The 13,684-nt window shown below is 42.0% G+C and overlaps 1 long non-coding RNA gene across 1 annotated transcript in view; it reads left to right on the top strand.

Annotated features, from left to right (window-relative positions):
- The first annotated feature begins 8,531 nt into the window (after positions 1 to 8,531).
- The window catches only part of LOC106732589 (uncharacterized), a 57,474-nt gene continuing 52,321 nt past the window's right edge, over positions 8,532 to 13,684 (top strand). The window contains exon 1 of the long non-coding RNA XR_001368830.4: positions 8,532 to 8,595. This is a non-coding gene — a long non-coding RNA (uncharacterized LOC106732589). The remainder of the gene's footprint in view (positions 8,596 to 13,684) is intronic.

Below are 13,684 nucleotides of genomic sequence, written 5' to 3' on the forward strand. Positions count from 1 at the left end.
TCTTGAATTAGAAGTTCTCTCGGGTTACTTCTCTATATTTGATTGAATCTCTTTTGGAATGCATCCTTTTTCGAACAAACTGGATTATTAAAAAAGGAACTTGGACAACAGTAAAGTATTATAATGAAAATATCTCTGTTCCAAGGGTCCTAGTTAGATAGAACTATTGCTTGCCCTGGGAGAGGTTACAACACAAGGAAGTAGTCATTAAATAACAACACTCATTGTTCTGCGAGATTGCAAATTTGTAGATTTCAAATAATAATTAACGGCTAGCCTGTACTGGAAACAAATTCTTCTTTCAAGCACGTGTATTACGGCCGCGTTGACATCCAGAAGATACACATAAAAATCTTGATGCAAAATATCAGAGATTTACTATATCGTTATTTGGAACTGGTGCGACTGAAAACGGGGTTTGACAAGTTGATACCGGGCAAGAAAGAGGTCTTATTGAGTTCCTGGAGTGGGGGAGAGAGGGAAGGAAGAGATCTTCCAAACAGAGGAAAACTCAGGGCGTTCCTTTACCTTGTATTTTTTTAGCACTTCTGTTTCCCATCACATTAGATATGAACACACCAGCGATTTAATGGCACTGTATCACAACAGCGAAAACACAGTTTCAAGCAAAAGAGTGAAAATACGGTTACTTCCCTTCTCCTTCTCTAATATTTTAATGCGATCAAGGATCATTAGTTTACCTACTGAGGAAATCGGCAAGTTTGCTCTATTTTCTCACTGTTTGGATCGCGACACGCCTTTTTATCTCGTTCTGATTACTAATTGTTCATTTATATCATTCTGCATGAAAATCCTGACTCAAAATATTAGTGGCATTCCACGTTTACTTTGAATGCGTTTGGACTTTACATGACAATTTTATTAGTTAGGAAACATTGTTAAAAACAAATAATTATCCAGATATGCGGCAAGGAAGCTGTAAATAGCTCCTAAGAACTTAAAAGCCATTTTAAAGGGTATTTTTAAAAGGCCAATAAAACTCAGTCTGGAAGATTTTAGGATGGCGTATGCAGTCCATGTCCTTCCGCAGACAAAATGCTAGGGCTTCTGAATGTCAGGGTAATGTTAACAATGAAATAAACGAAGGTGCTGATGGCTTAAATGTAGTTTGTGGTAATTTGCAAAGGCAGGTGTCCCTTTTGCGAGGTATTTGCTACTGACATCTGATAAACTAAGCCAGTCTTTTGGTGCCAGCTAATAATGGTCACTTATTTGAATAGAGCGAGTGGGCATAATTTGTTTTCTGTCCTCTCATCAGAGGCTAATTTTATCACATAAAGAGACGCAAATTGACCTAATACTTGTTCCGAAGTTGTAAGTGAATCGAAACATTTCAGAGGATACAAACTTCGGCAGTAATTACTCTCTCGTGCGGAGGAGGAGTGTCTGCTACGTTGTAACAAAACTAAATGTCTTGTAGAACACAAGATGGTATGTTTTTGATATGATGTGAATATTTGTGCGTAGTAAATATTTTGGACACGCAAGGCCACGTTTGATTTCAACTTAATGTCACTCATGATTTTCTTTTCCACTTTAGTTTCTTCTTAGAGCAGTTTTATGGTTTTCTGCCCATTTTCGTTACCAGTTCCTAAAGAAGCTGTACGGAGAAGGGGGCATCTTGGCGTTAGTCTTGCTGTCCACGCTGCTGAGTTTTATAAGCTATGTTCACGTGTCACTTTCAAAAGAAAATCACTGGGCTCGCAAAAGCGCCTGGAAATCGGAGCTGTTCTAGACTCAAAGGCCAGACACCTGCGTCTTGTACTTATGTCGATTTTGGAGAAGAGTGCGTGGGGAGGGCAATTGTGGTAACAATAGGAAAATAAAAGTGATGCTGGCACGACGTGGCCCGCTAGATCTGTCCTCTCCAGTGGAAACCATGATCGCTCCCCTCCCCCAGTGTCTCTCACACGGCTGGGGGGTCGGACTGAAGATACGGGGCAAAGCCCCAGGAGCCCTTCGCTGTGGTACAGAAGCTAACGACTATTCCCAGGTCGGACTCCTCGCAGCAGAGCCCCACCGCGCGAACTTGGCGAATGCCCCAAACGCCCTGTTGCTGGGGGCTCTAGGTGTGGACACCTGTAGGCGAGCCGGGAATCCTGCGCAGCTCCCCGGCAGCCTCTGTCCATCACCAGCTGATCGCCCCTCCACAGGGCGGCTGCCATCCACCGTTTGAAAACGATCCTTTCTTTTCCTGCCCACACAAGCGCTCCCCCACCGCCAGGGGAGCTTCCTGGGCTCATCAGAAAGGCGGCAGGCGAGCAGGACGCTCCCCTATCGGTCTGCCCCTGACCCGACTAGCCTTTGTGTGGGTGCTGTGCTTAGCAGTCTCCTTTGTTTTAACTCCAGGATCTGCAGGTGAAGGATTGTCGGTGCACCGATCTTTCCTCCCCCCGGGCTGTTTTTTCCTGTTACCGAGCCATCCCTTGGAAATCATTCCTCGGGGCTGGCCACTGTGTATGCCCCACGTACGAGCTTCTCATGCAAAACCTTGGAAGTCGTCACAGGAGCCCCTACTATTTGTTAGCATGCAAGAGCTGCGAAAGGAGCCCAAAGCGCTGTGTAAACGGGCGACAAAGAACCGCAGCCACCTAGGTCACGGATTGCCGCTGGCTGGAAAAGTGCAATACAGGAAATGTTCAGGACCAAACCGGTTCAAAGAGACAACTGTTTTTGTTTAGTTACTGAAACCATAAATAGAAAACCTTGTCTAACCTAGTAGGTTCGTTTGGGCGTTCAGTTTTGCTGATTCCAAAGCACCTGATATCCTGATACAAGCCTTTTTGTGTTTTCTTACCCAGAAAAGAATTAAATCTAGGCTGTGTGTGCAAATGAGGTAAACCTTTTAGACTATAAATCGGAAGATTATGCAGCCCCTAAACCGCTTTGAGCTGTGTTCAAGTACTACATTAGAAACGCTGTTTTCTGCAAAGGTCCCTTACTTATTAATTGCCACGGTCCATGAAAGATTTGCAGGCTTTACAATCATTTATGGTACGTGCAATAAAATCCAGGTGATAGGAGCAGACTGGTTCAAGGTGTAATGCAAAGATGTATTAGGTGCCCTTGGCAACTATCTGTGGGTGCTGTTTGTATTTGCAGAACACACCCTTCTCTGCAATGAACACTTCTGCAACCTGGGGTTTGGGTTGTTCATTTCCAGAGCCCCGGACAGCCACACAATGGAGTCATAGATTTCAGGCTAAGAGAATCAAATAATTCGAAATCAATTCCAGTCCCCAGAATATTTCACATTCAAGTTAGAGCATTAAATCAAATTTGAGGGAAAGGAAACTTCAACGTGAATTATATCCCCCCCCCTTTTTCGTTTAATAAACAAGCCGTGTGTAGTAACTGACTATTCAAATCTTCAGCGCGTGCTTGCCCCCCTTTTAATACAGAAATTGCACCTCTACAAAAACAGGACCCGGTTCTGAACCCCTCAAACCTTAAAGACAGACTTCCCAAAGGATACGACAATACTAGAACAATTTTGTTCTTAAGAGTCTCACAAGAAAGGACCCTGGAGATTGTAAATGCATTTTTGAAGATTATGCTAATACCGTCAGATTACAAGAGTTTACTGTACTAACACCGAAACAAAACAGTCTCGCGGCTGTTTCTTATGATAATTGGTATTCGTATTTTTAATATGAAGTTAGAATGCCTATTTTCCGGCATTAGCAGCAGCTGCGAAGGGGAAACCAGCCATTCCCTTCTCACCTACTCCATTTTCTAACGTTCTGAACTTTGAAAGTTGTAATTGTCACAAGACAGTTAATTAACTCCGCTTCAATGCCGAGCAGTTAGTTAAAGTGTGACAAAGAATCAAATGTGCCAGAGCACGCATACTTTAAGGTATTCGGAAACCTATACATGCCATCTAGTGGGCACAAGAGAAAACGATATGCCAGCTTCCTCAAGCTCCCCTGATATCATTCTATATTCCCTTGCAGGCGCTCACGCCGTTAGTATTTTACCTAAGGGGAAGCTAAATACCTGCTTAAGAGGGTACATTCTTAGCATATCTTGCCAATGTCGACACAGTTTTTATTTCATTCTAGGATCTAAAACAAATTGGAAGAAGCCCCAGTTCATAGTTTTGTCCATAGGACAGCAGGAGAGCAGAAAGGCAGAAGGGAACTATCTGTCATTAGAGATAGATACAGATAGAGATAGAAATTTAGGAAGTTACAGTCAGTATTTATTTATAGATAAATTTACAGTCAGGGTGTGTATGAATGCTATGCAGTATAAATACAATGTCACAGAACCACTGGATACTGTAACTTCCTGTAATAGCACTTACAATAGTTAGAAAAAGAAAACAAAACAAAACACAGCCCTAGTGTAACAATGTTACACCATTCTCAGGGCAGGGCTGCAGAAGCAAACTGATTATTGGTCATTTAGATACAGTCATAAATAGAATATTAAAAAGCCATCAATTCTGAAAGCTTATAACTAACTTCAGCCATGTCAGTAATCCCATCAATTCCTTCCCCCCAAAAGTGTGACTTCAGATAGTTGCAAATAATGGTGTCGCAGGTATAGTTTCCCATAACTATCCTGAATATTACTAACAGTGAAGTGCTTGCATGGAGAATATATCCCCCACTTTTTTTATTGTTATACCCCAAGAGGCAAAATACTGTTCTTTGGAATAATACTATAAAGTTTCCAAATAATTTTATATCAAGAGGGACTATTGTGGAAGCAATTCTTCAAATAAAAACAACTATGAATAATATTTAGACATACTAAGTTGATATTGTTGTTTCATCCAAGGAAGTCAATATAAACTTAAGGTGTATTTTATACAGCTGTGTGAACAATAAAATCTACAATACTAAATCAAAATATAGATTTCAAGTTGCAAAATAACACACAACTGTACACTTACTCTTATTTCAAACATTTTGGTATTTCATTTTTTTGAAATGCTGGTAATGTCATCTGCCACAGACTATGTATTGTTTAGCCAACCTAAGGACTAGCAGCTTTGTGTACATTTGAGAAGGTAGTGTTCTAAGAATCATTTGGTCCTTACAGAAAACTAAAATACCTTATGTTAACACACAAAAGTAAACCAACAAGTTTACAGGTATGCCAGATATCTAGTGGATTAGTCTTTTTTAAAGATAAATACTAGTTTGTTCAGTGTGAATTGAACTGAAATGATTCAGACTGAAATGCTTTAGCTAATTTCCTTCTTCCCCCTATTGTCCTACTCAGCACTTGTTGCTTTTCAAACCTCCCAGGATCTACAGGTCCTAAAATTTGGGCTGGGAACTATGGAATAGGTATCAAGAGGACAAAATAATTGAAACAGAAAATAAAACAAAACTGCAGTAACATAGAAGCATGGCAAACTTGAAACATTGTAGAAGAGAAAATATCAGTCATAGTATGCATACACGGAACTATTTGTGCTTAAACTGGTTCCATCTCACTGGCTAAATTAGGTATGGTTCCTTATGAAATACAAACATGCCTAAGAAAATTACTGTGTTGACAGTGGAGCATGATCTACACTACAAAAATCAAACTGACAAAAGACCCAACATTTTCTGTAAAAGATTTTGGGTGAGCATACAAAAATGATGCAAGTGGTCTGATAACCCGTTAAAGCAGACTATCATTCAATCAGAGCTTAATTGGTTCATTGCAACTATTTTAATGCCAGTGTGGATGCAACAAGTTGAAACTGTTAAGTTTGTCTTCTGCAGCACTGTCTCACAGTGCATTATGAAGTTTCTCAGAATGCACTGCTTCTGGGACATGATCTGGGAACTGTGGGACACGCTTTACAAGTTAAATAGTTTTGGACAATACTAGTGTGGATGTGCTACAAAACAGACTAACTCAGCATAAAGGTGTAGATGCACTAACTGATTGTAATTAAACTGTTTTCAGTGCAACCTGTTCAATTACAAAGAGTTCAGTTATTCAGTACGGATCAGGCCTGAGTGTCAGCAATGGTCTTCACTGGGACTGAATGTTAATTAACTGCAAACATAGTCTAGGAAAAGTGTTCTTTGGAATAATACTATAAAGTATCCAAATAATTTTATATCAAGAGGGACTATTGTGAAAGCAATTCTTCAAATAAAAACAACTATGAATAATATTTAGACATACTAAGTTGATATTGTTGTTTCATCCAAGGAAGTCAATATAAACTTAAGGTGTATTTTATACAGCTGTGTGCAGTACATAGCAGCTGAGTAGTATCCTTTTAATTAGCTTTGGAACCTTCTAGTGGACATACCATTTTCTTATTGCTGAAGCCACTGAATTCTGAAAGAGCAACTGTCTATAATGGCGATGTCTACACTGAATACTTACTTCAGCACCGTGTAGTGCAAATACTTGTTTAGCCTCTTTAGTGTGGCATACAGAGCATGAAAGACAATGTGGCTTCACTTAGTCAAGTAGAGTGAAGACATGCTTGAAGGGTCTGGGTATGTACATGAGTGTATAACCTACAAAGCTCTCTCATTGCCCAAGATATGTCTCCTATCTACACAGCTATTTTTACTTGTGTGGTGTTCTATTGCCTTTCGGTAGGAAAAGACTCTGACTGCAGGCAAAGGTTCTAAAAGGGTGGAGGCAGCAAAGAAAGCAGTGTGAAAAGGCTTAATCTTTTCCTGCTGCATCTCCCTGCCAGAGCCTGGCCTTGCTACAGTGCAAGGCTCTGCCAGCTCCCCATCTTTTCCCACAAGGTTCAGAAAAGTCAACAAAAATGATTAGGGGTTTGGAATGGGTCCCATATGAAGAGAGTTTAAAAAGACTTGGACTTTTCAGTTTAGAAAAGAGGAGACTAAGGGGGGATATGATAGAGGTCTATAAAATCATGACTGGTGTGGAAAAAGTGAATAAGGAAAAGTTATTTACTTATTCCCACAATACAAGCACTAGGGGTCACCAAATGAAATTAATAGGCAGCTGGTTTAAACCAAACAAAAGGGAGTTTTTCTTCACTCAGAACACAGTCAACTTGTGGAACTCCTTGCCAGAGGATGCAGTGAAAGCTAGAACTTTAACAGGGTTCAAAAAAGAGCTATCTAGATTTGTGGAGGTTAGGTCCGTCAATGACTATTAGCCAGAATGGGTAGTCTCTCTTTCCCTGGAGGTGGATGACAGGGGAGAGACCACGTGAGGATTACCTGTTGTGATTCCTCCCTCTGGAGCATCTGGTATTGGCCACTGCCGGCATACAGGTGCTGGGCTAGATGGACCTTTGTTCTTATGTTCTTATGTTCACATCTAGGCTGCATCACACTACACTGTACAGTAGTTTGAAATAGGATACGCAATTTGAGCTATGCAAATTGCATATCTTATTTTGATCTTATTTGGAACTAACTAATTTCAAAATTTGGTGCTGTCTACACAGCACCAAATTTCAAAATAACCCGCTATTCTGAAATGTCCCTTACTTCTCGTGGAATGAGGTTTATAGGGTCATCGGAATAGTGAGCCTACAATAACAGGCTTGCTGTTAAGACATGGGATAGCTATTTTGGGATACGTTGGTATCCCGACATAGTGTTGCAATGTAGATATAGCCCTAGGGTCCTTTCCTAATGCAGGTAAGGTCTCTGGCAGGAAAAAAGACTCTGGTAAAGAAGCAGTAGGGAAAGGCTCAATCTTTCACTGCTGCTTCCTATCGGCAGAGCCTATCCTTGCTATAGTGAAACCTTTTCCTGTTGCCCCCCCACCCACCAGAGCACCACAGTGGGATAGAGGTGGTAAGCAGTAGCAAACAAAAGTAACCTTGGGAAAGGACAGCTTCTGTGGTGTGTGCACTGCCACCATTATATCTTAGTGGACTTGCATTTGAGGGTGATCAATGTATAGCAGTGTGTACATGTCTAACTGTGTATTTTCTTTTCAAAAAGGATATGTGATGTGCTGATATGTCTAGGATACTGCTGAAAGAACAGTATTCATTTTGGTACATAATCAAGTTTCTTGTGTTATGATGAAAAATGCATATTTCAAAGGCTGGCAAGATTCAGGGCTAGGGGGACTAATGCAAGGGCACTGCCTTTCAAACACTGGTAAGATAGAGCTGAAGGATGTTGGAAGGATAAATTACATCAGGTGCTCAGATACTATCATTGAGGTCATATAATTACCTCAGCTAGAAAGGGTTGGATTAACCAGTAGGTTCCAGAGGTCCTCTACCTTGGTGGTCACATGATGGTATCACATACAGTCATCGATTCTAAGGCCAGAAGGGATCATTGTGATCAACCAGTCTGACCTCCTGCATAACATTGGTTATAGAACTTTCCCCAAATAACTTTCAGAGCTCATCTTTTATGAAAACATCCAATCTTGACTAAAAATTGTCAGCGATGGAGGACCTACCCATCTGACTTTTGGGGAAATTGTTCCCAATGGTTATTTACCCTCACTGTTAATAATTTACATATTATGTACCTTTGAATTTGTTCAGCATCGACTTCTAGTCATTGGATTGTGTTATCTCTTTCTCTACTAGAGTGATGGGGAACACTTTCCCAGGTGGATGGTCTGCACCTCAGGTTTAGTCCAGGAATGTAGGTAAGAACTTGGGGCTGAGGTTGGGGGGGGGGGGGGCGCTACATGTGGAAATAAACCCAGAAATATCTTTTCTGGGGCCTGAAATTGAGACCTTTAGAGACCTATTGTTCAGTGAACCTGTGTTTATACCCACTGGAATGGAATGCAATGCCAGATTCTTCATCTGTTATCCTGCTTGACTCTAATGATAGAAAGTTGCAGTAAGAAATTAAATCCATTCCTCCCTTCCACTGCTTCCCACTCAGAAATGTGAGTAACACAGAATCATCTCTTGGATCCACACTCCATATAGTCTTGTGTAATGTAGGGAATGGAAAAGTGAAGCATGTGACCCATTAACTGTAGCTGACTTCCATGCCACTAAAGCCAAACCTCAGATGTGACCCAGTGACATTTGCTTTGGATTATGTCTTTCAAGGAGTTTTCTATTTTTGGAAGGCCTCGTGTCCTAAGAAGTAAACAAAAGAGACCTACAACTTAGTGATCAGATTGGAATGTAAAGAACAACTATGAAGGAAAGACAAATTGTTTTTATAGTTTGGAAAGAATTGTATTTATGATGTGAGTAAATACCTTTTGACTAGTATTTCTATATCATTCATGCATCCTCTGCTGCCTCAGACGATTGATTTTTTAATAATAGAGAACATGAGTAACAAAATTTGAAATAAATCCATAAGAGCTCTTGTGAGTCTAAATTAAAATGATGACCATAGCCACAGCGTCAGGACACATCAGAAAGCCATTAACTATTGGAGAGAATTGACCAATTAATCAGATAAGTCACTCTCCATCTCTCTTCCCCCCAAAAGTAGCATTAAATATAGATTCATTTGGTGGATTCAAGTAGAATTAACTACAGGAAGAGAAAATCCACATTTTCCTAACATCATCTCTTTATATACAATAGCTTTGACAAGGAAAAGTGACACAGTCAGCATTCATTTTCATATCTTAAATTTTGCTATAGAAAATGCATAATATAAACTCTATTTTATTTCTCTGTAAATGTCAGGAGAGCATAAATCAATACTAGAATGGTAACTATGCAATTAACTCACATCTCTCCTGTACCTTCACATTAGCATCACTCAAAGTGGTAACACCTTTTCAGTGACATCAATGTAAGCAATAACATCCTTTTCTGTTAAAAATCATTTTTTTAAAGTCAACTTAATGCTCCAGAAAGGTGATGGATTGACAGCCCTGGAAACTGAAGATCTCTAGCTATAGACTAGGGACAGAAGTAGTAGCACACACCTCTCCAAACTATTCACCCAACTCTGTCTCAGAGAACTGGAAATGAAGTTTACAGTCCATTTTCCTTCAGTGAGACACAGAAGCAGCACTGACATCTTTGTTATGATGTATTTATAGTCAATTAGCAATTAGTAGTGACACTTGAACCATAAACCCAGAGGTGAAAAGGTCTGTATCCCATGTCCAATCCCCTAATCCATACAAGTGTTGTTTAACTACTGCCTGTTCAGAAGTACCTGGATATACTTGAAACAATTAGCCGTTGGTAAATATGATATAATGAGAGACCACTGACCTAGTAGCAAGATCCAGAAACAGTCATTGTTGCTGTGGTGGAGAAAAACTACTCAGTGAATGGTTAAAATAGATGTTTTAAAAATAATGTTATTAATATTAAGAGTACATTTTCATGTGTGTGTGTTTTCACCAAGGTATAGCACTAATGGAGTCAAAGCAGATCTAGTCGAGGAAGGATGGTTCAGTCGATGACTCAAGAGACTTGAGTTTAAATTCTTTCTTTATCACAGATTTGCCATCTGTCCTTGGGCAAGTATATCTGTGCCTCAATTCCCCGCCCCCACAGCAAGTAGGAGATAATAGTGCTTCCTTCTGTCACCAGGGTGTTTGGACACAATGGTAACAGGGGACCCATACAAACACTAGTGGATCTCCGCAGTCCTGCATCCTTGGACTTGACCGGTTCCGAAGGAGGGAGCTGTTGGACCAGGGGAGGTTGGCCCCTCTGCCAGGCTCCTCCCCACCTCCGGGCCACTCGGCTCCCAGCTTCTTGGCCAGCTGTAGGCCTCCTAGGTCTCCACTGTCCCAAGGCTGCCAGACTCCACTGCCCCAGGGCTGCTGGGGCTCCACTGCTCTGGAGTTGCTGGGGCTCCACTGCCCCAGAGCTACGAGGGCCCCACTGCTCTGGGGCTCCCCTTCCCCAGAGTAGCTGAACCCTGGTGGCTCAGCTACCCTGGGCTGCCAGGGTTCAACCTCTCTGGAGCCACCCAAGCTTCAGCGCCAGCCATAGGCCACCAGGCTCTTCTTCCCTGGGCCACTGGAGTTCTACAGCCAGCCCCAGGGTTGCCAGCACTCCATAGTCCCAAGGCTTCCCCAGAGCTCCAGGCCTCTGTCAGAGCTCTCTGGTCCTAGGGGTCCTATGAGACAGAGGGATGTAGATTAGGCACATCGCTATTGTAAATGAAGCGGGGATTTAAATATCCCACAGTTCATTTGAATAAAAATGGCCACTGCTTTTTGCCGCCACGGCACTTTGCTAGCAAAAAGCGGCAGTCTAAACAGGGATCGGTCAACAAGGATCAACAAGGGATCAGTCAACAAGGACCTTGTTGCTTCGTGCAACAAGGTTTACAGAATTGGTCGGAAAAGGCTTTCCTTGTCGACTGATCCCCGTCTAGAATGTCGCTTTTTGCCAGCAAAGTGCCGCCATGGCAAAAAGTGGCGGCCATTTCTATTCAAATGAAGTGCAGGATATTTAAATCCCCACTTCATTTGCAATAGCAATTACCTAATCTACATCCCTCTGTTGGCAGAGGGGTGTAGTTTAGACACACCCAGAGAGTCCCAGATCAGAGAGGTTCAACCTGTACCTAAGATAGCTATCCCAAAAGATATTCTACAAAACATAAATCTTTATAGAGTACTTCCTTCTTCAGATATGATTGCAGGAAAATGTTAGAAGCGCAAGGGGATTTCTTGTCCTACTGTGATTTTTATGTGTGTGATATACCCTGTTAGCTACTGTAGGGCCTGATCCTTATTCCATTGAAGTAATGGCCAGAGTAAATGGGGGTGGAGGGTAATGCAACACTTCCCCTTCTCCCTTTGCTTTGGGTAAAGTGCTCCTCTGTACATCTTCCTTTGCTTTTACTGGTACAAGGAAGGTACCCCCTCCTATTTCAATGCATGTTAAAACCAGACCAAACTGTTGCAGACTTGAAAAGGAGCAGGTTTAAATCAACAAGCATTTGTAATACTCCCCTCATGATCATTTTAGAAAAGATATACCTTATGGTCTGCCTGTGGATTGTTAGCATGCATTCTCCTATGGCTGATACAGGATATTTTGAAATGTTTTGAGAGTACATAGTTAAATGATGGGAACAGGCATTAACATTTTCAAAGCTGTTTAGAAGATTTAGACACATATTCTTCACTAAATCAACTAAAAGATGTGTGCCTAATCCCCCCTGAATGGCTTTGAAAACCTCAGGTTTTCTTTCTTCTGCTGTAATCTCGTGACAGGGTGATATCCTACCACAGTCTTCTTCTCTGTCTACACAGACTCAAAGACTTTCACTTATTAGACATCCCAGTGCTAAGGATGTTAAGAAGCAGGTAATTGACTAATTGTTAGTTGATATAATTTGTATCGACTACATGATTAGTCGATAAGCGGGGTCGGGGTCCAGGAACTGCAGTTAAAATGTAGTAGGAGCTGGGCAGAGCTGCAGTGGGGGTAGGTCTGGGACCTGGCTGGCTTTCCCCAGAACAGGTCCTGCTTCCCCCCGCTTTCTGCCTCTGATACAGAGGCAGCAAGGGGGAGCTGGGAAGTAAGTAGAGAAGCGGTGACTTGGCTACCCTATAAACCTAGGCCTAGGCTTATTGGGTAGTTGACTACTCAACTAGTTGCTTACATACTCAGTATTTTTTTACCTTGGCTCTTCCCATCACCTTAGTGAGCCATATACCATAATTATGTACAGATTCAGGAGAGAAAAGGGAAGAACTTTTTCCATCCGGAGATCTGTGTTGACTTTGGCTCTGCTAGCCTTCCTTCCTCTCCTGAACTTCCTTCCTTTGCAGGGTCACCATACATCCCATTTTAGCTGGGACAATCCACTTTTAAACCTCAGTTCTAGTGTTCTGAGTAGTCAATTTTTTGAGCAATGCCTAGTTTTGCCAAAAAATATGGGACATGCCCTGCTAGTGAGGCACAGAAGAATGTTCATGAATGAAGGCAAAGCGGCAGCACCAGCCTTACATGACGGGGCTTAGACAGGCCATGACACCAAGTGGCTCAGACAAGGGAGGGGAGGTCCCTTAAGGCCAGCCCCAAGTGTGTGAGGGGGTTCAGGTGAGCCACTTGGGCTAGCTCCTATATGCAGGGGAGGATTGTACAAGCAGCTCTGGCTGTGGCAGGGTTAATTTGGGCAAGCTCCACATGGCGTTCTGTTTTCCCTTTGGGAAATAAGGTCACCTTACTTCTTATACCTCCTTTCTTAATTTGCTCCGTAGTCCTGCCCCAGCCCATTCTAATCCTCTAGTCAAGCCCTGTCAGCTCCACCCTGGCAGAATAATGGTTCTTTAGTGACCAGAGTGGTGGCCCAATTGAGGGTTTCCAGCACTTTGTGCCATGCCTCCTTTTGGGCGAGGGATAAAGTCTCTGTAAAGAAAGTCCTTTCCAATATTATTCAGTTTCTTATACCCATTTTTCCATCAAAGGTAACCAGCCTTGTGAAGATCAGACCATTGTTCTACCTCTAGCTCTGCCTCAAGTCACTTTTCAATACCGATAATTGATCACATCCTGCAAAGCTCCCCAGCTCCAGAGTATAAAGTCAGTATTAGTACTCCAGACATCAAATACATCCAGTGAGGTCAATCTACTGAAATAAATTTTACTATGCTACCTGCATTTTCCCCGGTGGTCCAACAAGGGCATTACTCTGAGGCTTTCTGCTCTGCAGCTGTTACCTCTCTTGGACAGAGACGTGTCACTCTCCCTCCTAATCATGTTATCTCTAGGCTGCTTAGTTCCCCTTTGATGCTGTGATATTCCCCAGCAAAAAAGACATTCTAAGCTGTCCTG

Source organism: Pelodiscus sinensis, chromosome 2 (genome assembly GCF_052426305.1).
Source record: "Pelodiscus sinensis isolate ZL-2025 chromosome 2, ASM5242630v1, whole genome shotgun sequence".
In the NCBI taxonomy this organism is placed as follows: domain Eukaryota; kingdom Metazoa; phylum Chordata; order Testudines; family Trionychidae; genus Pelodiscus; species Pelodiscus sinensis.